Here is a 24,064-nt window from a genome sequence, read left to right as displayed (position 1 = left end):
CTCCCTGACCTCCTGGCAGTCAAGGAGCAAGATGGGTCAGTGGATGGTGTGGTCCTCTCCCCCACCCTGACTCCAGAGCAGCAGGAGGACTGTCGCCAAGTCTTGGGTCAGTTCGCCTCCCTGTTCTCCCTGACCCCAGGTGTCACCAAGTGGTGCGTCCACGACGTGGACACTGGAGACAGTCTGCCTGTGAAACAGAAATTTTACAGAGTGGCTGACAAGGTCAGAGCCAGCATTAAGGAGGAAGTTTCCAAGATGTTGACGCTAGGGGTTATTGAACCCTCCAGCAGCCCCTGGGCTAGCCCAGTGGTCTTAGTGCCTAAGAAAGCTGCTACCCCCGGTGGCACCCCAGAACTTCGGTTCTGCGTGGACTACCGTGGGCTCAATGCGGTCACCAAGACTGACGCGCACCCCATCCCCAGAGCGGATGAACTGGTGGATCGGTTGGGAGCTGCCCAGTACCTGAGTACTTTTGATTTGACTTCAGGGTACTGGCAGATTGCCTTAACTGACGGGGCAAAGGAGAGGTCAGCATTTTCGACACCAGAGGGGCACTTCCAGTTCCGTGTCATGCCCTTTGGGTTGAAAAATGCTCCCGCCACATTTCAGAGATTGGTCAACCAGGTACTGGCAGGGCTGGAGCAATTCAGCGCAGCCTACCTGGATGACATTGCTGTGTTCAGCTCCACTTGGGAGGAACACCTGCAACACCTCACTGAAGTGTTGAAGGCTCTGCAGAAGGCAGGCCTCACTATCAAGGCCAGTAAATGCCAGATAGGGCAGGGATCTGTGGTGTACTTGGGACACCAGGTGGGGAGCGGCCAGGTGGCGCCCCTACAGGCGAAGATTGATACCATTCTGGCTTGGGAACCCCCCAAGACCCAGACTGAGGTGAGAGCCTTTCTAGGTCTCACCGGGTATTACAGACGGTTTGTCAAAGGTTATGGCACCATTGTGGCCCCTTTGACAGAGCTGACATCTAGGAATCAGCCCAGAAAAGTGAATTGGACCGAGGCCTGTCAAACTGCTTTTGACACCCTCAAAACTGCCATGTGCACAGCACCGGTGCTTAAGGCACCTGACTTTTCCAGTGAGTTCATTGTGCAGACTGACGCTTCAGAGCAAGGCGTGGGAGCAGTGCTCTCACAGATCAATGAGGAGGGAGGAGATCAACCAGTGGCTTTCATTAGCCGGAGGCTAATCCCCAGAGAACAGAAATGGAGTGCCATTGAAAGAGAAGCTTTCGCCGTGGTCTGGGCTCTGAAGAAGCTGAGGCCCTACCTGTTTGGGACTCACTTCCGTGTTCAGACCGACCACAGGCCCCTCCGATGGTTAATGCAGATGAGGGGTGAGAATCCAAAATTGTTGAGGTGGTCCATTTCCCTACAGGGGATGGACTTTACGGTGGAGCACCGCCCTGGTACAGAACACGCCAATGCTGACGGTCTGTCCAGATTCTTCCGCCTTAGTGATGAGGACTCCCAAGAGGTTGGGTAGTTCTCCCCACTTTCAGCTGGAGGGGACACGTGTTAGACCTGACACCTTTTGGCGTGGTTCTTCCCCCATCTTTTTGCCTCTGACTCATGTGTTTTGATGCTGTGCTGGATTTCGTTTTTGCTGATTTAGATGCTTTGGACACTCTGCCACTGCTGATCAGTGCCAGAGTGTAAGTGCTCCCTCTGTGAATTGTGATATTGATTGAATATACCTGATTGGCATATTTGTATCACCACGAAGTCCCTAGGAAAGTGCACTGTGTGTGCCAGGGCTGGTGATGACAGATGCTACTAGTGGGCCTGCAGCGCAGATTGCGCCACCCACATGAGTAGCTTTAAAATAGTGACTCAGGCCTGCCAGCGCAGGGCCTGTGTGCAGTCAGTGGACTGCCCTGTCCCCCTGGCCAGTGTCTCCACTGGCTGGGCCTAACCCTTCCCTGTCTGTGCACATCAGTCACCCCTATGGAAGGCTCAAGGTACCCCCCTGGGCAGGGTGCAGTGTATAGCTAAGGTAGAGCATGTACTAGTGCAGGTCACATGCTCTGGTAGTGGGCAGCAGCCATTTTATGTTCTCACTGCTGTAAGGCTCTCTTGCTCCATAGAGTAACATGGAGGAGACTGGCCCCATGTGATGCCAGCCTATCTTCCCATAGGAACAAGATGGGACATAAATGAAAGATATCCCTGAACTCAGAATTTAATGACACATCTTTTAGTGAAGGGTGTTTTTAAATCCTGTGTTGGAGAATAGCACTTTTAGAAAGTGGCTGTTCTCTTGTCTAAACCTTTCTGTGTGCCTGGGTTTGTGGAATACTTGGGTGTGACAGGGGGGCTGCAGAGCCCCCGGAGGAGAGGGTCGGAGCCAGCCCGGGGATGAAAGGGCACATCTGCCTGCCTGGGAGGTGGGAGGAAGGAATGCCTGATAAGTACTGGGCTGTGCCGGCCACCTCCCCCATGCTAGCTCCCTCCTGGTGGTCAACTGACACCTCTGGCCCTGAAGCTGACAGGGAGAAGAAAACCAGAGACACCTCAGTGCTCCGCAACCCCCAGAACTGGTTTAGACTGGACCCAGGGCCTCCATGCACAAAGACTTCAAAGGACTTCAAAGACATTGAGGGGTATAAGGAAAGGACCCCTGACTACAGAAGTTTAGATTCCGAAATTCTGCAAGCCAGAAGGAACCTTTGCTGGAAGGAGGACAGCTAGAGAACTAAAGGAAGACTGCCTTGCTGTGTGCTCTAAGGGTTGACCTGTTCTACTGTCCAACTGGAAGCTAAGGAGGAGAAAGGGACTTTGCTGTGTGCTGTGACCCTGCCTACTTGAAACTGCCAAGACTCTGCTGTGTGCTGTGTCTACAACTGAATCTCCAAGGGCCTGAGAAGAGCTGGCCTCCTGTTGGGAACCCAGGGCTAAAGGTTCCTAAAACTGTCCCAGAAAACAGCTGAAAGATCGCGCTGTGGTGACCTTGGACAAGTGGCACTCGACCGGGGAGCGTGAGGAGGGGATCGGTGTGCTCATCGGCACATTCCCAGTGAGGGTTGGAGGCTTGTGGTGCCTCCCCTCGTGAAATCCGCTCCCAAGGGGTTGTGAGCCGAGAGGGGGGTCTCCTCGTGACCAGCGCCCTCGAAAACCCTTTGCCGCCAAATCCCCATCGCGGCCCGGGGCCAGGAATACCCCCCAGAAGGTCGCCGATCATTGGGGAGCTGAAGCGGCAAAGAACGAAGCCGCCGCGATCCCATTGGCTGAGGGAGCCGAGCCCCCTCACTAACGCCGCGACGGGATTGGCCCGTGCGGCGCAGCGTCATCAGTGGTGGAGGGCCGTGATTGGCCGAAGGAGCGGAGCGTCATCGTTGGCCTGTCCCGGGAGCCGCACTGCCATTGGCTGACTCCCGGGTGCTGCGGGAGGCTCGACCCAACGCCGCGACGGGATTGGTTGGTCCCGGCGTGGAGAGGAGGAGGAGAGGAGACGACCCCTCAGCGAGAGCCGACCTCGCCGAGGGAATCTGAAGCGTCCCGCACCCCTGGCCAGCCGTCCCCCACCAGGTGAGCAGCACCGCCTCCCCCGCCGCTCGTTGGATTGTCGAGAGCAGTCGGGAGAGGACAGGGGACCGGCCGGGGCGGGGACGCGTGCGAACTGCACGGCCTGGGGCGTGTGAGGCCCAAGAAGGCGCAAGGCTGCACCTGGGGAGGGAAAGAGTCCCCGAGCCTCGCGTAAAAGCGCATTTGCAGCGCTGGAAGCCCCCACGTAGCCTGGCACGTGGGCAGTAGCGTTAATGTTCGTTTTTAGAGCTAAGTGAACATAAATCCGTGGCATTATTTCTCACGACTGATAAAAGAGACTTGAGACATTATTTTTTTCCATAAGAACTTCCTATTTACAAGTACCATCCTAAAGATTAAGTGCAACCCATAAGATTGAATGCAACATTTTTCTAAAGAAGTGATTATCATGCAACTGCTTTAATTACTTGCTGAAACTAGATAAAGCTATATATTTTTATAAAATATACTTACCTGTGTGGTCTCAGTTTGTGGTGGATTGGGGATTATTGTTGTGTTAAGTGCAAATGTTATCCACATTGCCTCTGTTTAGCCTAGACTGCTCGCGCCATGCTACCTAGAGGGTGAGCAGGGGTTATCTCAGAGGGTTATTCCGTCGCCCTGACTGGAAGCAAGGGTCCCTACTTGGTCTAAGGTACTTACCTCTGCCAACCAGAGACCCCGGGTTCTAACAGTCAGGATATGCCTTTCTGTAAAATCTGGCTCCCCTTTAGACCCGGTGTCCCCTAAGCGGCTGGGAGACAGCCTGGAGGTTTTGGAGCCTTATATTAGGCATGTCCTGGATGTCTCTTTCAGGTCGGGCATGCTACCTAAGGGGTGGAAACATGCAGTTGTGCTCCCTCTCCGGAAGAAACCCCACATGAGTTTTGAGGTGCTAGAAAATCTGAGGCCCATCTCTCTCTTGCCTTTTATGACCAAGGTGGCTGAGAAGGTGGTAAACACCCAAATTATGGTACATGTGGAGGAGGCAGGGTTGCTCCATCCCACGCAGTTTGGCTTTAGACCCCGCCATTCGACGGAGTCTGCCCTACTGATGGCCACAGAACATCTGAGACAGGGTGTAGACGAGGGGCATACGATGGCCTTGATCCTGTTGGACCTCAGCGCGGCGTTCGACACTGTAGCACATTCCACCTTGCTACAGTGTCTGAGCAGAGCTGGCATTGCTAATACCGCGCTGAGGTGGATCCAGGCCTTCCTAACGGGCAGAAGCTTCCAAGTGAGGCAAGGAGACTGCTACTCTAAAGGGGTCCCTTTGGGCCAGGGCGTGCCTCAGGGCTCGTCTCTGAGCCCGACCCTTTTCAATCTTTATGTAGCGCCTCTTGCCTCTATTGTACTGAGGTATGGCCTCCAAATAGTATCCTACGCTGATGACACGCAGCTGGTCATCTCCCTGTCGCACGCGCCCTGTCTTGCTGCAGATAGCTTCCAGTCGTGCATGAAAGATCTTGCCGATTGGATGGCTACGAATTGTTTAAAACTTAATGGCAGCAAGACAGAGGTGCTGGTGGTGGGGAGAGACCAGTCTGCTTGGTCATCGGCTTGGTGGCCACCCTGCCTTGGGCCGACACCCACCCCCTGTCCGGAGGCAAAAAATCTGGGAGTGTGGTTTGATGCGGGTCTCACCTTTGGGCCCCAAATCAACCGTGTTGTGGGTATGTGTTTTGGAGTCTTGAAGAGGCTGAGGAAAGTTCTGGAACTATTGCCTATGGAGGCCCGTAAAACCCTGGTACATGCATTGGTGACCGCAAGGTTGGATTATGCGAACCTGCTGTATCTGGGAGCACCTGGGAAAAGTCTTGGTCGCCTTCAAGTGCTGCAGAATGCGGCAGCACGATTAATCCTCAGGTTGCCCAAGAGGGCCCCTTCGAGGGAAGCCTTGCAGAAACTACACTGGCTCCCAGTGAGGAGCAGAATAGAGTACAAGGCTTTCTGCACCTGCCACCGGATTCTGAATGGCAGGGCACCTCGACCACTGCAGAGCTTGATTGAATCCTATGAACCTGCTCGAGTGTTAAGATCTGCGGGTGGAGGATTGTTGAGAATTCCCAAGGTTAAGAAAGCCCGTATGGGAGGCAGATCGTTTAGGTATTTAGCAGCAAACCACTGGAACAAACTTCCGGCTGACCTGCGCCTAGAACCGGCAGAAACCAAGTTCCGCGCTAAATTAAAAACGTACCTATTTGTCAGATCGGCTGCCTGCCCGTCAGCTAGACTTCCAGCTTCTGCCTCTCTCACCTTAGCGCGGGGACACGCCGATGTGCGTAACTCAGCGCTTTACAAATGCCCCTATTATTATTATTATTATTATTATTATTATTATTTGTTTCCCTTATTGACATGATTGCAGATTTGTCACTTAAGCACCCGCACTTCACGGTTCTGGGAGATTTTAATCTCCACATAGATGAAGCTACTTGCACTCGAGCCAATAATTTCCGAGACTCTGATCGGTTTGAACCTTATTCAGCTGGTGCAGGGCCCTACACATTTAGCCGGCCATACTCTCGATCTTGTTTTCTCTAATCATTCTGGCCTAACCATTCTCCCATCCCATCCCTGCCCCTCACCTGGTCGGATCATTATTTGATTCCGTTTGAGCTGACTCTGCCACTGCCACCAGCTTCTTCAGCTCTAGGTAGGGTTCTTGGGAGAAAATGGCATGAGGTCACTTGTGAGGCCTTAGAATCCATCTTTCCTAAATTAATAGGGCAGCCCTCCTATGATTTGGACACAGACGTAGCAAAGTTCAACAACTCCCTTTCTTCCGCCATTGATCTTGTTGCCCCACTACTTCCAGTAGCTTCCTCAAGGTCAAGACCATCGGCACCCTAGTTTTCCCAGCCATTACGTGAGGAAAGGAGCCGATGTAAGAAATTAGAACGGGCTTGGCGTTTGACGTATGATGGGTCTGCGAAAGCCATCTACAAATTGGCCCTAAAGAACTTCCATAAATTAAAACGGGTCACCATGAGGGAGTTCTATGCAGAGAAAATTAAGACCGCCAATAATTCAGCTAAAACCCTATTTAACATCATCAAGGAATTTTCTAATCCATCTGCCTTGGCCACTTCGATTGCTCCAAGTCAAATTCTCTGTGATGGTCTCTCTGTTTTTTTTTCATGATAAGATCGTCAACATCTCTTCCACCTTCAGGCATGACGGGCTGCTGTCGCAGAACGACTCTAAAATCATGCAGGAGGAGACTTTCGTAGAGTTCAAAGAGTTAACTATGGAGTCTGCCTTGGCCTTATTTGACCGGTGTAAATCTGGATCTCCTCTTGATCCAGCCCCAGCACAAATCTTAAGTAGCCTTACCTCTCTGGTTATCCGCCCACTTCTTATGATTTGGAACACTTCTCTACGGACTGGCCAATTTCCTTCCCTCTGGAAGCAGGCTATGATGATCCCAATTATTAAGAAGGCTGATGCTGACCCTTCATTGTTTAGCAATTACCGACCTATTTCCCTCCTCCCTAAATCGGCAAAAATTCTTGAGAAGGCTGTTCAGGAGCAATTGACTGGTATTAGAATCGAAACAATTGTTGCATGATTCTCAGTCAGGTTTTAGACCAGGCTTCAGCACCGAGACGGCTCTGCTTAAGGTGTCTGAGTCCATCCAAGAGCACGTGGATGCGGGCGAGGAGGCCATGCTGGTTCTCCTCGACCTATCCGCGGCTTTCGATACTGTATCGCATGACATACTACTAGACCGCCTGCGCAAATATTGGAATTGGGGGAACTGTATGGGCCTGAGTCAGATCCTTTCTAACGGATAGATCCCAGCAGGTTTTTCTTCGCCCTTTTATTTCTGAGGAAAAACCGTTGCTTTGCGGTGTCCCGCAGGGCTCCGCACTCAGCCCTTTGTTCTTTAATACATATCTTACCCCGTTGGCAAAAGTGGCTGAATCCTGGGGGCTCAGGGTGATCTCTTACACTGATGACACTCAGCTTGTTTTTTCTTTCAGAGATCACTCTGACGGCAGTTTAACTAATTTCCGTCACTGCCTTATCAACATCTCCTCTTGGATGACTTCTAATAAACTTAAACTTAATACGGACAAGACGGAAGTCCTGTTTTTTAATCAGAAGTCCCCATTAGCTTCCACATTATGGTGGCCCTCGGAGTTAAATCCTCCCCCAATCCCGGTCCAAGCAGCTCGTAATTTGGGTTTTCAATTTGACAATACTCTATCGTGTAAAACCCAAATTAACAAAGTCACTGCAACCTGCTTCGGCAAACTTCGCATGATCAGGAAAATGTTTCCTTATCTGCCTCTTGACTCACGCAGGACCGTCATAAATGCATTACTCACCTCGCATCTTGACTATTCAAATAGTCTGTATGTCGGGGCTCCTGCTTACTTGATCAATCGACTGCAGATTGTGCAGAATGCGGCTGTTAGGCTGATTGGTAACATTCCTTACCGTCATTCGATCACTCCATACCTGAGGAAGCTGCACTGGCTGCCAGTGACTCGGCGTATTCAATTTAAAGCACTGGTCATTGCATTCAGAGCCCTTAAAGGCCTTGTTCCTGCCTATCTGAGAAATAGGCTTAAACCTGTCCACTCCAAAAGAGCTCTCAGATCTAATAACCTCTGCCTCCTTTTCACTTCGCGTTTTCGCCGGTCCAGAATGGGGGGCAAAGCGTTTGCAGTAGGGACCACGAAACTCTGGAACAGTCTTCCATTAGATCTTAGGCTCTCTCCATCAGAGTCACTGTTCCGGAGTAAATTAAAAACATGGCTGTTTTCTAGTTTTTAGTTGCTATCGTCCCTCTCTAGCCGGCTGTCTGCAGTGCCGGGACACCCCCGTTGGGGGTAGTCGCGCGCTTTATAAGCTTCAAAATAAAAAATAAAGAATAATAACCTCCTTTAGACTAAACATGTTTCTTTTATAACAGCATGATATACATGGTTTCAAAAACAGTCAGATTTGTACCAGAGTCTTATTATACCATGCCACCAGTTGTAGTTATTTGGGCTTTAGTTCTTCTCAACCCCCTGAACAACGACACTGGCTCATGAACAATATAGACTTCCGAGATGCCATGGTTAGCCATGCCATTGGAGACGCCATAGTGTGATGTATTCCTATAGGTTCTGTATCGATCCCCCTATTCCTGACCCTATTCTGGTTAACAAGTTAACTAGCAGCCATCCCGTGATGCAGAAAGCCCCCATGATGCAGGAACCGTTATCTGATTAAGCCACACTACGGCACAGGAACGTGTTATCTGATTAGGTCATAACGCTTGCCATCTAATTAGACAAGCGATATTCCTCCAGCCCCTGATAAGGCATACGGAGTTCTCAAAACAAATCAAACCTATGACAGACCTGGGAAAAACCCTGCGGCCATTGTTTTGATTTCACCGAGAACTTCAGCAAAAGAATGTGCTAACGACCAGGTCGTATGACATCCTTATTGACGTATCTATGTCCATCCTTACGTCAATCTCGGCACCTTAAAGGTATAAATATTACCGATATTGCCCTATGCAAACACACGCGGTGGTGACGAGATCGGAGCAGCCAGACTTGCCGAAGCCCAGAGCAGAGCAGACCCCGCTGGCGCAGCCCCGCCTTCCTGACGCGCTGAGAACGAGACGCTGCTTTCTCCTGCCGAGAAATCCAGCTCCGGCGCTTCCGGGTAGCCCTCGCAGGCAGCCTGGAATATCGAGACGAGAGATACCATCCCTCATTCATCCTAGATTCCAGGTACAGAACTGAATAACCCCTTGCAGAGAATTCTTTAGTCAGTCACTTGGCAAAACAAACTTAACTTAAACTGTAAACTTTCTATTCCCGCCCACGTATTAGGCTTAGGTCAGGTACACGGGGTAGGCGTAGTTAGAAACACCAGTTGAGTACGATTAGTCAAATGTAAAAAGTGTATGTATTCATTTTATTCATTTTAAACCTTCATATGGCTTAGAAACCATATCAATGTTTTTACAGTATTATTTTATACTTCTGCTTTTATTATATGCACTTTACTTAACCATAAGTATTGCAATAATATCGATCCATTTCTCTTGTATGAGAAAAGAGACTGATCAATAAATAACATCTTTTATTGAACACGCCCGTCTCTTCCTTTTCTCTACAATCTGGTGAGACTAAGAATGCACGTACTGACTGAGTAAAATAAGTCGTCTTTTGTTTTCACACGACTCTAGAGATACACTCTTGATTAGGGGAGAGCAAAGTTGTCATGTTCTATGGTTGTCAGAAACTAAATCCCTTCTTGTCTATCCAGGGAGGTTCAACTCCTCCTTGCCTATTCGAGAAAGTTTCTAGTGAACTCTGAGCTAGCTGGCAAAACCCAAAACTTTAAGTCTAATATCGACAGTAGTAGACCTAGTTAACGTCTGGTCTAGGCCTATACTATTGAAGGTATTATTCCAATGCGCAGAGCCTATTGGGATAATAGGAACTACACTACATGGCGCCCAACGCGTTTGGAAGGGCGATAAAACTAACGTAAGACATTTAGAGTAACTCAGTCGTGCTTTTTCACTCAGACCCCTTTTTTCCCATTATACTCCAAAGACGTCTGGAGTGGGTAAAAGGTAATATCCGCCAGACCTCGCAGGAAGAAACTCCTATGTATGGTCCTTGGTTTAGTCAACGTTGAAGGATACACTGTTCCAAAATATTGTGCATCTAATCTTTGTTTCCATAAGAAACCTGATCTGCAAACAAACTAAATAACCTTCCTGTCGGTAAAATGGTAGACAGTGATGAAGAAAGAGAGACAGTTAGGATAGCAACTGAACTCGCAGCAGCTGATAATGCACTGCAAGACACAGACCCGGATATAATACTCATCCCGGTCATCAAGAGGAAATCTATAACTTTAAAACTTATAGAAAATGGACTGACACCTAGAGGTGGCACAGTCATATTCGTGATTGAGGCACACGAATATCGGCAGACAGAGGTATATTATTCATGGATACATTTTCCAGCAGCAAATGCTGTAACAAAGTACTTCCACTATTACAAAACAGAGGACCCTCCTAATGAGTACACTCCTTTCGAGGAGGTGGAAGTACCACTTAAATTTCAAGAGCATCTGCTCTTATTTAATGGCGCCCTAAAACATAATAATCACATCACCAGGCTCGGTCCATTAGGTAGACCAGGAGCAACGTGGCCGGTTCTAGCCGGTTACACACCACATCCAGACATCGATGGGATGTCTGCAGCAGAGCTTTTAACACAGCTAAAACAATTAATAAAATTACATAGACAATGAGTCCAATATGTGATGCGGACTTCAACAATTCAACCAGCAATTAAAATTCCACAGCTGACCCCTCACCAGGGGAACACAAATAAAATTACACCACAGAACATACAATCCTGCCTAGTTAAAGTGCCAGCTAAACGGGAACAAATACCATTCTGGTTAGCACAAAAAATCACCCAAATAGAGGCGGTGTTTCCAGACACCACCCCGTTAGAAAAACACAGGATTCTGACTATCTGTCTTCCAATGGGAATCGCACCACACGTGGAGGACTGTGACACTTGGGGTACAGTCTTTGCTTCCATCTACACAAAAACGCACGGTGTTCCATCCATTTCGGTAATACCAGATGTGCTAAAACAAATTCAAGACGAATACGGTCCAGAACCCGCTTTAACTCTTGGTATGAAATTACTAAAAGACTTCAAGCAGGTCTCGGCTATATTATTAGCCAACATAAAGGGAGAAGCAGCAAATGTGGCGATCCGCCAGAGGTTAAAGGAGACAGATATAGCAGACCAACCAGCTGAAATTGCCAGAATTATAGAAAAATCCTATGAGGAACTAGGTAGAGATAGTTTAGGTGGAATACCAGTAAAACCACAACTGATTGAAAGTCCCGAAAAAATATTTTTTTATAATAATTCAACATCACAAAAAAAGAGCTGGGATGGAAACAAACAATCCAATCCTAAAGAAAAGAAATTCCAGTCCAGAGGAAGGTCTCCTAGGCGGAGAGGAAAATCTCCGAACCAGAGACACAGGTCACCCCAAAGTGACCCCTCTGGGAAAAGATATAACCTTAGGAATAGGGATAATATAAAGAAGCCTGATAGATATCAAGACATTGATACACGTCCCTCTCAATCTTTTCAGACTTCCTCGCAGAAATCGGAAAGAAGAGGATGATCAGAACAAAGAGAAGAGCACGCCAAGTCCAAAGACAAGGAACCTGCTCATCTAAAAAAGAAACTACAATTTCCAAAAAAGAAGGTAGCCAGTATCAAGGTAGTAAACAATGCCGAGAATACTGAGGACACAACTGAAAAACGGAGAATGGGCTCAGACAATGCTAGACAGAGCAGCAGAAGTGAGCATAGCTCGCAAAGTCCTTATGAATCATCTGGAGACAGTGGACACGAATGAATATCTTCAAGTGGAAACTGCAGACACCAGAGTTAGCAAACCTCACAAAATATATGAAATAACTTTACGTATAGAAGGGGATAAGACTAGAAAAATAAGGGGCCTTTTTTGGGATAATCTCTCCAAGGGCTATGACATCCTTCTAGCTGAAAAAGACTGGCCACCAGAGTTTGTCAGGGAGTGCCCTCATGGCGAAGAAATAATTATGCCTGCCTTCTCAAATCATATCCCAATTCATAAAAAATACACACTTGCCAGAAAGTGGGCAGTAGCTCAAGCTCCTGCTTTATATAAAAATCATGTAGGATGGGATGAGGACTCTCCTCCTCACAAAATCCAGTTAAAATCACAACCTCCTGCACAAAGACAGTACCCAATTAAGCAAGAAGCTAAAAAACAGGTAAAAGAAATCCTAGATCAACTAGAATACCAGGGGGTGATTGAAACTTGCACCTCACAAATGAACAACCCTTTGTTTCCGGTCTCCAAACCAGACAATTCATATCGTCTAGTTTTGGATTACCGACACCTTAATTCATGTTGCAAAACTTTTGCAGTGCAAAACTCGCATAGTGCTGCACTAATGAATAACATAGTGCGCAAAAAATACAAAACAACATTAGACATCTCTAATGGATTCTTTTGTCAAAACATAGCACCAGAGAGCAGATATTTGTCTGCATTCTCAATAAATGGCACTCAAAAACAATTCTGTCGGTTAGCCCAGGGGTACAAGAATAGCCCAGGGGTATCTCAGCGAGAGTAACAGAATTACTACAAACATATGATGACGAAGCATTATCTCATGTCGACGACATATACTTAACAGATGATGACTTGGATACTCACTTGAAGAGAGTGAACACCATAATACTTGGGTTCGCAGCAGAGGGTTACAAATTCAACTTTAAAAAATCCAGAATTGCCCATCTAACAGTCCTGTTCTTAGGATACGAATTATCAAGTGAAGTCAAAAGCCTGGCTGACAATTTCCTAGAGAAATGTGCCGTACTCCAAGCACCTAGAACACTAAAAAACCTACAGTCAATTCTAGGCTTCCTAAATTTCGGAAGAACATACATTGCAAATTACGCAGAAAGGGTCAAACCCCTTTATGATCTAATAAAACCAGATTTTAAAAGAACCAATTGGACTCAAATACACACAGAAATTTTGAGATCCTTACAAACAGACATGTTAATTAAAACAAAATTAGAAACACGTGATAACACACGCAATCTTGTGATTCGAGTCATCCCAGGAAGATGCGGATTCACATACCTGACCTCTAATGAGGGAGATAAGGTACCAATTGCATTCAAATCACACTTGTACACAGAAGCTGAAAAGAAATTCAGCATTAAAGAAAACATTGTTCATGCAGTTCAAACCGCAATAGCTAGAGAAAAAGATCAAGCGGACGGTAGACGTATCATAGTCAGAACAGCAGAATCAGCCTTTGAGGCATTAACAACACCTTGTAATTTACCAACAACAACATTGAATCCGGAATGGATACAATGGGTGAATTCAATTACAACGGACAAAGTATACTACTACTTTGATACAGAACTAAAGGAATTGAAAAATCAAGAATATGAAAGAACATTCCCTCTGCCTATCGACATTCTGCCCTTACGACAATACGCTTGTGTAATCTATACAGACGGACATGCTCAACCCTCCGTTTGGGGAGAACAAGCATACAACCCAACATGTGAGATTACAAAAGAAGTATGGCGCGGAGGTAAACTAAGACCTCTATTAACAAAAACACACTCAGTAGAAACGAATTCAGAACAACAGACTGAAATATTAGCATTGAAAATGGCGCTAGATAATGCGGATCGCGAATTCCCAAAACTTATAGTGTCCGATTCATATTACTGCGTCAAATCATATAACAACGATTTGCAGACATGGATTCAAAACGGTTACAAAGATGACACAGGTGCAACAATAAAGCAAAAACTGCTTTGGGAACAAATAGCTCTTTTACAAAAAGAACTACCAAAGACTCACGTGACACACTCACTGAGTCATCAGCGTGATGGCGTTCACGTTGCAGGGAATTCATTGGCTGAGACAGCCACAGCGGTAGCAACTAAATCGGCTTCCGTAGCTCGAAAAAAGCGTACAGTGAAGTATATTGACGGTGAAACAGTGCTGGCGGTGAAAACGTCATCAAAAGGCGACTGCTCAGCGCTACCGATCAACTATCCACTCAATTATACATACATAATCTATGCAAACTCCGTCCCTTTTGCTCGAATCCCTGGAGTGGGGGATAGAGTGATTCCAAACATGGACAGGAGAAACTTGTTAATAGCAGACGCACATATGGGCGAGGGTCTCAGACACCTCAAACTAAAAGATTCTCTGGAAGAATTACAATCAAGGTACTGGTGGCCAGGCATGAGCCTGCATCATACCATTTTTGTAAAGAACTGCCCAAACTGTAACAGAAATCGCAGTGGTGAGAGAAACGGTGTAATACCGTGTCGTTTCACTCCAGAAAAGATCAACAGTAAAAAGCAAAGCGTCCGATTAACATATACAGGCTAGTTTCCACTTATAATGTAGATCATCAGCACTCGGCTGACGTCTGGACTGTTATACAAAGATTTGCGAGTCTAAATGGCATATACGCTAAGAGCATGCTACGTTTGACCATTGTTTTCAATCTGGCCCTCCAGCCTGAGGGGAAACATGGCCAAGTGAGCATAGCACAGCGGGACTCTTCTCACTTCCTTCCTGAGGGATACGGGATGGTGTAAAGAAAAAACCAAGGCATACAGCTATCTATAACAGAAAGGATATTAGGTTCGGGAGCTGGGTGGGTCAAACATCTAATAAGTGTCCAACGTAGTCTAAATAACTTGCCAAGAAATTCTCTGAAGGGATTCAGTCCGTACGAATTATTATTTGGAACTAGGATGTTAGTCTTAGACCTCGACAGTCAGACTTCAGTGGTGAAGGAAAAAAGCTTTGATATAAAAGATCGTTTGGCTGTTTTGCAGGACTTAAACGAAACAAGACCTGAGCAACATAAAGTTGAAACAGCAGCCAACAACCACTGAAGAACCACCACCTGTCCCAGCAAGACCTGTCTGGATTCCAAAAGTCGGGGATCTAGTCAGAGAAAAGATCGCGGTAAAGAAGGAATTTGGGCCTTCTTACAGAAAAGCAGTTCCTGTCTTGTCTGTCAACGGGACAAGATCAGTTGTACTACCGCCGCTTGCTGGTAAAAAGGAGAACCGAGTTGTATCCATCGACCTGGTAAAACCACAACATGTGGCCGATAACAAATAGTAGGCCAAGTGGACTCCCGAGAAGTAGTAGAACACCAAGATTTGCTACTAACACAGAGGTTCAATCTAAGAGGCTAATCACATTCGAAACGCCTACAGAACTACAACAAGGACTATGCAACAATGCAATGGAACTTAGACCTCTGAAAACCCAAATAAAAACATTTAGCAGAGACACACCAATCTATAATGAAGTAACAAACGACTATGCAAGAAACAGTAATCCTGAAGCAATTGGAACAATTGACAGAACTGCATCCGGCTACTTCATAAACTTCGATGATTCCTCTGAAGGCTTCACTGAATCAAAAACACAGCCATCAACAAAAACCTTTAAAGATAAAGTTAAAGTACTTTTGAAACAACTGAAAGAAACATATCTGATTTCTCCATGGATTGAATTTTGGGTGGGTTTTGGTGCATTTATCCTCATACTTTGTCTCATCATGGTACTAACTTTGGGACGCTTCATTGAGGGAAAATATGCTAAAATGGACACAGCAAGTCAGAAAATCAACTTGATCCTCAGACCACACACATCTTCACACGTCGAGAAAAGAGAACTTTCTTCAGTCAACTTCACAGCCAATCCTATACCGGGTGGGGTAGCATGGGACAAAACTGACTACGAAATTTATGGGCCGGTTGAAATCCTGAAATATCCACACCAAATTAAGATCTCGTTGAGTGACTTTGTAAAACCAAGCTCATTTGCTGATGATTGGGACTTTGAAAGTATAAATAATATGATGTCTGACTTAGTGATGTCTGCTAAATTTACCAAACATGATTATTTGCAGGGTTCGACAAATTATGATAGTATGTACTGTTATAACCACTATGGTAACCATTTTCTACATAGATCTGCACAACCTAGAAATGTTTTAAATTATAATCAATGGGAACATTGTGCAACCCCTCCAAAAGGAAGCTCAAGAACCGTTTATGACAAATATTCATACTTTTCAGGTTTTAACACAAGTAATGCCGAAACATTTTATTTCAAATTGTTAAATAAGACAGGGACAAAGACCATGATAACAAACACGAAATTGATATATTCAGACTCATTCTTTGAACAAATGAATACTTTTGGTTTTGATTATTGGGACAAAAATGTTGAAGTAAAAAGTGTTTGGGGTACAAAAGAATGGCAAGTACAGGGTATAGAATCTTTGTTTAGAGCCTGCATGATCCCAAAACAAATTATATTTTTAAATGACACTGTTCAACAAACTACCTGTCTTGGCTTAGCCAAAATCAAAGACTTAAATAAACCGTCTATTCCAAAACCAACAATGAACAGCAATAGCTCCACAGATGAAGAGATAGACGTAAATTATGTATTAAACCAAAACAGAACACATCCTGATTGGAAACAGTGGTTGATCTGGCCCACAGATACTAATAACTGTCAAAACAGATTCCTGAACAAAACACAGGGGTTCCAAATGACCAGGCCAGACCCTAGATATTCCCAAAGACAACACCCAGGAATAATAACCACCTACAGTGTGGGCAAATTATGCCTTCAGTGGCTACAGACTTCCACACTGGCAGAAATTAAGCAACATCTAACTTTACTTACTGATGGTGCTGACTTGCGTGATTTCATTATGGGACCGTGTCAGAAACGTTTCATAGCAGCCTCTGTATATGCAGCATACAACGAGGCCTGGAAGGTGACTCAAATTGAGACAGCAGAAAGAATACGGGAAATTGACCGTATTAATTTGGAAAAATCACTTTCTGTAGTGGACAATGGGTTAATGACTCTGTCCTCCAGAATTTTTTCTCTGGACAGTATTGTGTCTTCAGCAATCGACATAATATCGCAAGACTTGCTGTTGTTACAACACGGTCAGTCTCAATTGCGTTCTATTGTACAGCTTGGCTGGACGTTACAAAATCTGCATTCAGGCTATGTGCCTTGGCGTTTAATCAGCACAACGTCACTATTCAATATCTTTAACCTTACTGATAAACAAATCAGTATGGCACAAAAGGGTGCTGATTATACAATTATGAGCATTGAGAAACTCGAGAGATTACCAGTGACAATGTCAGAACGACCTGTCAGTGAATGGATAATACATGGGATAATTAATATTCCAATATCAACCTTCAGGTTTCAATACTGCCAAAAATATATACAGGCTGGCATGTACGAAAAATTGGGAAAGGGGTACATTAAAACAACATGGAACTTGCCCTATTCACATGCATGTGTCAGTAATAAAGGACAGAAAGTGTTTCTTAGTGGCAATAATTGTGCAATGTCACTGAGCGGTACACTTCTGTGTAATGGAATTAGTTTGCATGGAGCCTGTGAAGGGAACTCAAATAACCTTTCATGTCACCAGCTAGGCGCACCTGCAACAGAGATAGAACCATTCTTTCAAAGACTCTATAATGGGAGTTACATTCTAATTGTAGATCGCAGATGCTGTAGTCTTATGCCCGGGACTCCTTATCTCGTAACTACGACTGCGAAGGTCAAATGCTGTGGACGCTTATTGTTCCCCAGCTCCCTTCCAGACAGGGAGGCAAGGGCATGGCCCAACTTGAAAATTACTTCTATTCGAATAGATACTTTAAGCAGAATGAAAACAGTGCTTCTTCAGACGCCGACCAGACTCACGTCATCAAAAGAAACGTATGATCTCTTAGTCGCAAGGACGACTGCAGAGATTCACTCCTTATTATCAACTAATTCCCCCATACATTTCGCAGAAATCCTGAATGAAATCTTAAATATTTCTGATACCAGTGGAGTCTCAAAAGTATTTAAGACAGTATTTTCGATGGCATTAACACCATTCAAAGCCATACTGGGTATTTTTCCAGATTTCGTCCATTCGATTTTTGGCGGACTTCCCCTCATTTTAGGACTAATTGCAGGAATCCTATTCCTAGTCCTTATATTTCGTTATGGCAAACCATGTCACAGACAAAACACCTGCGACAAGGGAAGAAACAATCCTAGCCATTGGATACCGGGACCGGATATCAAAAATCCTGGGACTATCCCGGCTTAGAGACCTGAACATGACTTGGTTTCTTTCATTTCGACCAATGTGGCATCGATGTGTTTTACCTGTATTAAGGTGCTTGCTATGCGGAGAAGAATGCGTGTTAGACACCTGTCTGACTCTACAATCAGATGCGCCAATGGATGCAGAAACATTGTTGAGTCCAATAAAGGCTCATGCTTTGTGCTGCCCTCAACGGCTACCAATCCTGATGACGGCATTCGTGGAAGCTTCACCACTACGATTAAGGGGTAGTGAAGTTCAAGATGAAAGCAGCATTGATCAGGTACGACCTTCTGTCAGCAATACTAATCAAAACGTCAATGGAAACAATCATGCGCACGAATGCATGGTTACATCTTTTTCCGAGTTGGTGGAACTCTCCCAGGAAGCTGTTGACAGCTTTTTCGACAGTCTAAATGATATGATGTTCTCACCAGAGCAGAAATAGAGACTTTTGAGCAAGCTCGCACACGGCGTTCCCTGAATTTGGCCTTCAGCTAGAATAGCAAAATACCATGAACAATTTCCCTCCAGTTCACGGACAGCAATTTTTTTCAGCAGCCCCAAAATATTTTTACATGTTTTTCGGGACACTTATCTTCTGCTTAAAGTAAGAACTATTCTTAGAGAACTAAAATTTCTTATTTTAGATAGTTTATAGACATTAGCTGCCCGCTGGTATGTTCATAATTATTTTATTCTGTGATGGAATGGTCTCAAACCTTTTTTCTGTATTAAGAGCCATTTCATGTGTAAATTCTCGTATACAAATTAGTGATAATGTATAGATATGCGTGATTACTTTAGCGTTATTCTACAGCTTGAGTGCATATATTACATGTGACTGTTTTTTCCGTATATTTGATAATTTCAAAATGCATTTATGTATTTTGGGGTGGTAAGGTATACACGATACTCTACAGTATGTTTTACTATGCATAGATTCGTAAATATGTCCATAGTTAGCGTGGAGTGGGTGTGATGTATTCCTATAGGTTCTGTATCGATCCCCCTATTCCTGACCCTATTCTGGTTAACAAGTTAACTAGCAGCCATCCCGTGATGCAGAAAGCCCCCATGATGCAGGAACCGTTATCTGATTAAGCCACACTACGGCACAGGAACGTGTTATCTGATTAGGTCATAACGCTTGCCATCTAATTAGACAAGCGATATTCCTCCAGCCCCTGATAAGGCATACGGAGTTCTCAAAACAAATCAAACCTATGACAGACCTGGGAAAAACCCTGCGGCCATTGTTTTGATTTCACCGAGAACTTCAGCAAAAGAATGTGCTAACGACCAGGTCGTATGACATCCTTATTGACGTATCTATGTCCATCCTTACGTCAATCTCGGCACCTTAAAGGTATAAATATTACCGATATTGCCCTATGCAAACACACGCGGTGGTGACGAGATCGGAGCAGCCAGACTTGCCGAAGCCCAGAGCAGAGCAGACCCCGCTGGCGCAGCCCCGCCTTCCTGACGCGCTGAGAACGAGACGCTGCTTTCTCCTGCCGAAAAATCCAGCTCCGGCCCTTCCGGGTAGCCCTCGCAGGCAGCCTGGAATATCGAGACCAGAGACGAGAGATGCCATCCCTCATTCATCCTAGATTCCAGGTACAGAACTGAATAACCCCTTGCAGAGAATTCTTTAGTCAGTCACTTGGCAAAACAAACTTAACTTAAACTGTAAACTTTCTATTCCCGCCCACGTATTAGGCTTAGGTCAGGTACACGGGGTAGGCGTAGTTAGAAACACCAGTTGAGTACGATTAGTCAAATGTAAAAAGTGTATGTATTCATTTTATTCATTTTAAACCTTCATATGGCTTAGAAACCATATCAATGTTTTTACAGTATTATTTTATACTTCTGCTTTTATTATATGCACTTTACTTAACCATAAGTATTGCGATAATATCGATCCATTTCTCTTGTATGAGAAAAGAGACTGATCAATAAATAACATCTTTTATTGAACACGCCCGTCTCTTCCTTTTCTCTACAATCTGGTGAGACTAAGAATGCACGTACTGACTGAGTAAAATAAGTCGTCTTTTGTTTTCACACGACTCTAGAGATACACTCTTGATTAGGGGAGAGCAAAGTTGTCATGTTCTATGGTTGTCAGAAACTAAATCCCTTCTTGTCTATCCAGGGAGGTTCAACTCCTCCTTGCCTATTCGAGAAAGTTTCTAGTGAACTCTGAGCTAGCTGGCAAAACCCAAAACTTTAAGTCTAATATCGACAGTAGTAGACCTAGTTAACGTCTGGTCTAGGCCTATACTATTGAAGGTATTATTCCAATGCGCAGAGCCTATTGGGATAATAGGAACTACACTACAATAGATAGTTATTTTGAGGAGAATGATGAGTGATAAGTGGCAAACTTCTCTCCCACACTTCTAGCTTTTTTTTAAAAATGTAATGCCTCCCTTAAAGTTGAACTGGAAGCTCACATTTCTGAGGCCAAGATGAAACTTGAGTGTTCTGGCTCTTGTAAATTGTATCGATCTTTACTCAAAGACAAGGGCGAACTTGAGCAAAAATTGATGGGGGAAACTACCCGCTGCATGCTGTACACCAAACAATTGTAGTACAAGAAGCGGGTTGACTTTTAGCCTATAAACTCTGGCTCCTCCAACTTCAACAACAGGTTCATACTATTGTTCTTCCCTCGGAGATACAATAACCCATGCACGTGACATTGTGGAGGCCTTCCATGACTTTTACCCGGCACTCTATGCTTTAGTACCTACTTCGGATGTAGACCAGGACGCTGTCTTGCAGGATGTGCCTTTTCCACTGCTAACAACTGCTCTCCTCCATCCATTACAGGAATTGCTCTTCTCACAGGAAGTTCTGACAGCCGTTATATCCTTACCTAAAATAAAGCCCCAGCCCACGTGAGTTTTCTAATTTATTTTCCAAAACTTTCTAAGACAAATTGGCAGCCCTCTTGGCCCAGGTTTTTAACTTCTTCCCCTAAGCAGGCGTGATCACTGACTATATGACAAAATCCCATAATGACACTCAGGCCTAATAAAGATCCACAGCATTAAGAATACTATTATCTGATCGTTTTTCTCAATTCGGATTCAAAATTGTTTACCAAAATACTATGTACTAGGTTGGAGAGGATATGGCCCTATCTGATTCACCCGACACAAACCTTATCTATCTATGGCATACAGATGGTTGATAATATCAACTTGGCACTCAATATATGTCAGATAGCCAGGGATACCAATACCCATATAATTCTTCTTTGTTTGGATGCCCAGAAGGCATTTGATTGCATAAATTGGCGCTATACGTTCAAAGTGGACACCTCCGATCCCTCAAATCGAAGCATATGTTAAAAACAACTTTGTTAAACTATCCACCAAATCTAGGGTTAACAGCCTTGAGAGACCCCAGAATCTCCCAAGGAGGGGCACCCGCCAGGCTGTCCGCTCTCCCGTACAGTTTTCGTCCTGGGTCTAGAACCTTTAGTTTGGAAAATAGAACATAACCCCTTAATCACTGGCCTCTGGATGGGCAGTTCCACATACAAACTGGTATTGTTTGTGGGTGACATCCTCTGATTTTTGACCAGCCCAGAAACTTTACTCCCAGCTCTGACAGCAGAATTTGATTTCTTTTCCTGAATCTCCTTGTTTAAAATCAATCTCTACAAATCTGTCTCCATGGAAATCCCAGGATCATCCTCCCAGGCTGCGCTTCTTTTGGCCTCACTTGGTATAACTTGATCCTCCTCTTGAATATCTGAGCATTACCGTTATGGCCCATAATGAAGCCCTGTTTGTGGCTAATGGGGTGGGGGCTGGAACTCTCATAGTTTGGTAGAATTGCCAGTATCAATATTAATTTCCTACCTCATCTCCTGTATGTGGTTCCCCTCCACAACATGATTGACCTAATTCCTAGTAAACTCTTGCCCTTCACGTTGGGAGGGAAAACTCAGAGGATTGCTATAAAAACATGTGTAGGCCTAAGTCGGAAGGTGGTTTGGGATTCCTTCAGATGGATCGCTACATCAGAGCAAAACAATTGCGCCCACTCCTTTACCTTACTAATCCTCACTCTGAGAAATTACGGGTGCAAGTTAATGCTCATTTCGAGAAGAACCCAGTACATATATTGCCTTGGTTTCCGAAGCGTCACAGTAATCAGTCCTCCTTTTTACCTAACACGCAGTCCATATTAACCCACTATTCTGCCATTGTCCATATCCATAGATCTGGTCGTATTTTGTCTCACCCTCCTCTCTTCTGCCGACAATACTCACATCATTGTCTCCTTATCATCTCAGAAGAACCATAGCGCATAGGAACTGAATAGTTGCCTCATACAAGTCTACTCTTGGATGAACACTAACTCCTTGAAGTTAAATTGAGAAAAGACTGAGGTCTTATTGTTGGGCAACCTCCCTACCTGTGGGGCCCACATCTGTGGCCTGAGGTGATGGGTACTATCCCCACCCCTGTACCAGTTGTCAAGATTCTGGGAGTCTGGCTGGATGACAGCCTATCCATCAGCCACCAAAGTGACTTCTACCTGTATCGGTCTCTTGAGATGGCTCAAACAATTTCTAGGATGTCTCCCGACCTCGGTCCAGCGAACAGTCATCCAGGCCTTGGTCATTTCGAAGCTTGATTTCTGAAACATTCTTTACCTAGGGATCACAAAGTATCTTCTCAGGTGGCTACAGATAGTGCAGAATGCAGAAGGAAGAATCCGACTTCATCCTCCTAAGTTACATCCCACTGCCAGCCTGCTCTGCGAACTTCATTTGCTCCCAGTTGAACATCGGGTTCAATTCAAAGTGCTATGCTATGTGCATAAACGTCTTTCAAACTCTGGCCTCTCCTACCTAAAAACTCTGGGTTCACCCTACACACTTAGCCGGTTCTTGCATTCAAGCAATCTGGAGCTCGCTGTAGCTCCTAGAGTTAGGAGATCTAGGCAAGGTGGCCAAGCCTTTTTCTTTTTAGGCACAACGTTGTGGAATTCCCTTCCCCTCGACCTGAGAGCCTGGCACTCACTTTCAGTCTCCTGCAAGAAGTTTAAACCCTGGTTGTTTTAACTCTGACATCGGGGTTAGCCCCTGTTGTGCTTCTGGGTACCTCTTCTCTAGCGTAGTGCTGGAAAAACCGTTGTTGGGTAATCTGAATAATAATAATAATGTCTTATACTTCCTTAGTGTCCCCTGTTTAAATTAATTCAGAATTCCCTCCGGAGAAGTTCCATGGAGGATTGCGCAGATAGTTTGCACCTATGCAACTGCACTGGCTGATCTTTACTCCACAGGCAAGCCTGTTTCATCCAATGCCCTAGCATGCCGCTTTACATTAGATGCATCCCATCCACTCTATGTGCTGCAACTTCAACACTGGCCATCCTGATTCTGTACCTGCCCTCAAGTTCAATGGACCTTCATGCCTATTGAGACATACCTGAAAGACCACCTGACCAAAAAGGGTATCACTTCTTTCTATCATCTCCTTGAACCCCTGACTAGAGATGTCAAGTCTTGGTCTGCTCTCAAATGGGAGGCGGAATTGGGAATTGCATGAGATGACATCTCATGGTCACATATCTGGACGAGGGCTAAGTTCTCCTCTATTTGCGCCACCTATAGAGAAAATAGTTACAAAATACTCTTATGGTCGTACTTAATCCCAGTTGGCCTAGTGGACATCAACTGCTCTCTCCCGAACTGTTGGTACTGCCAGAATACCCAAGG

General features: G+C 45.2%; 1 protein-coding gene across 6 annotated transcripts in view; it reads left to right on the top strand.

Moving 5' to 3' along the window:
* CPQ (carboxypeptidase Q) overlaps positions 1–24,064 on the top strand; it is a 2,048,903-nt gene that overhangs the window by 444,413 nt on the left and 1,580,426 nt on the right. The window lies entirely within an intron of this gene.

This window comes from Lissotriton helveticus, chromosome 4_1 (assembly GCF_964261635.1).
Source record: "Lissotriton helveticus chromosome 4_1, aLisHel1.1, whole genome shotgun sequence".
NCBI lineage: Eukaryota > Metazoa > Chordata > Amphibia > Caudata > Salamandridae > Lissotriton > Lissotriton helveticus.
The sequence above is the reverse complement of the archived record's forward strand: the minus strand, read 5'-3'. Positions and strand labels throughout refer to the sequence as shown.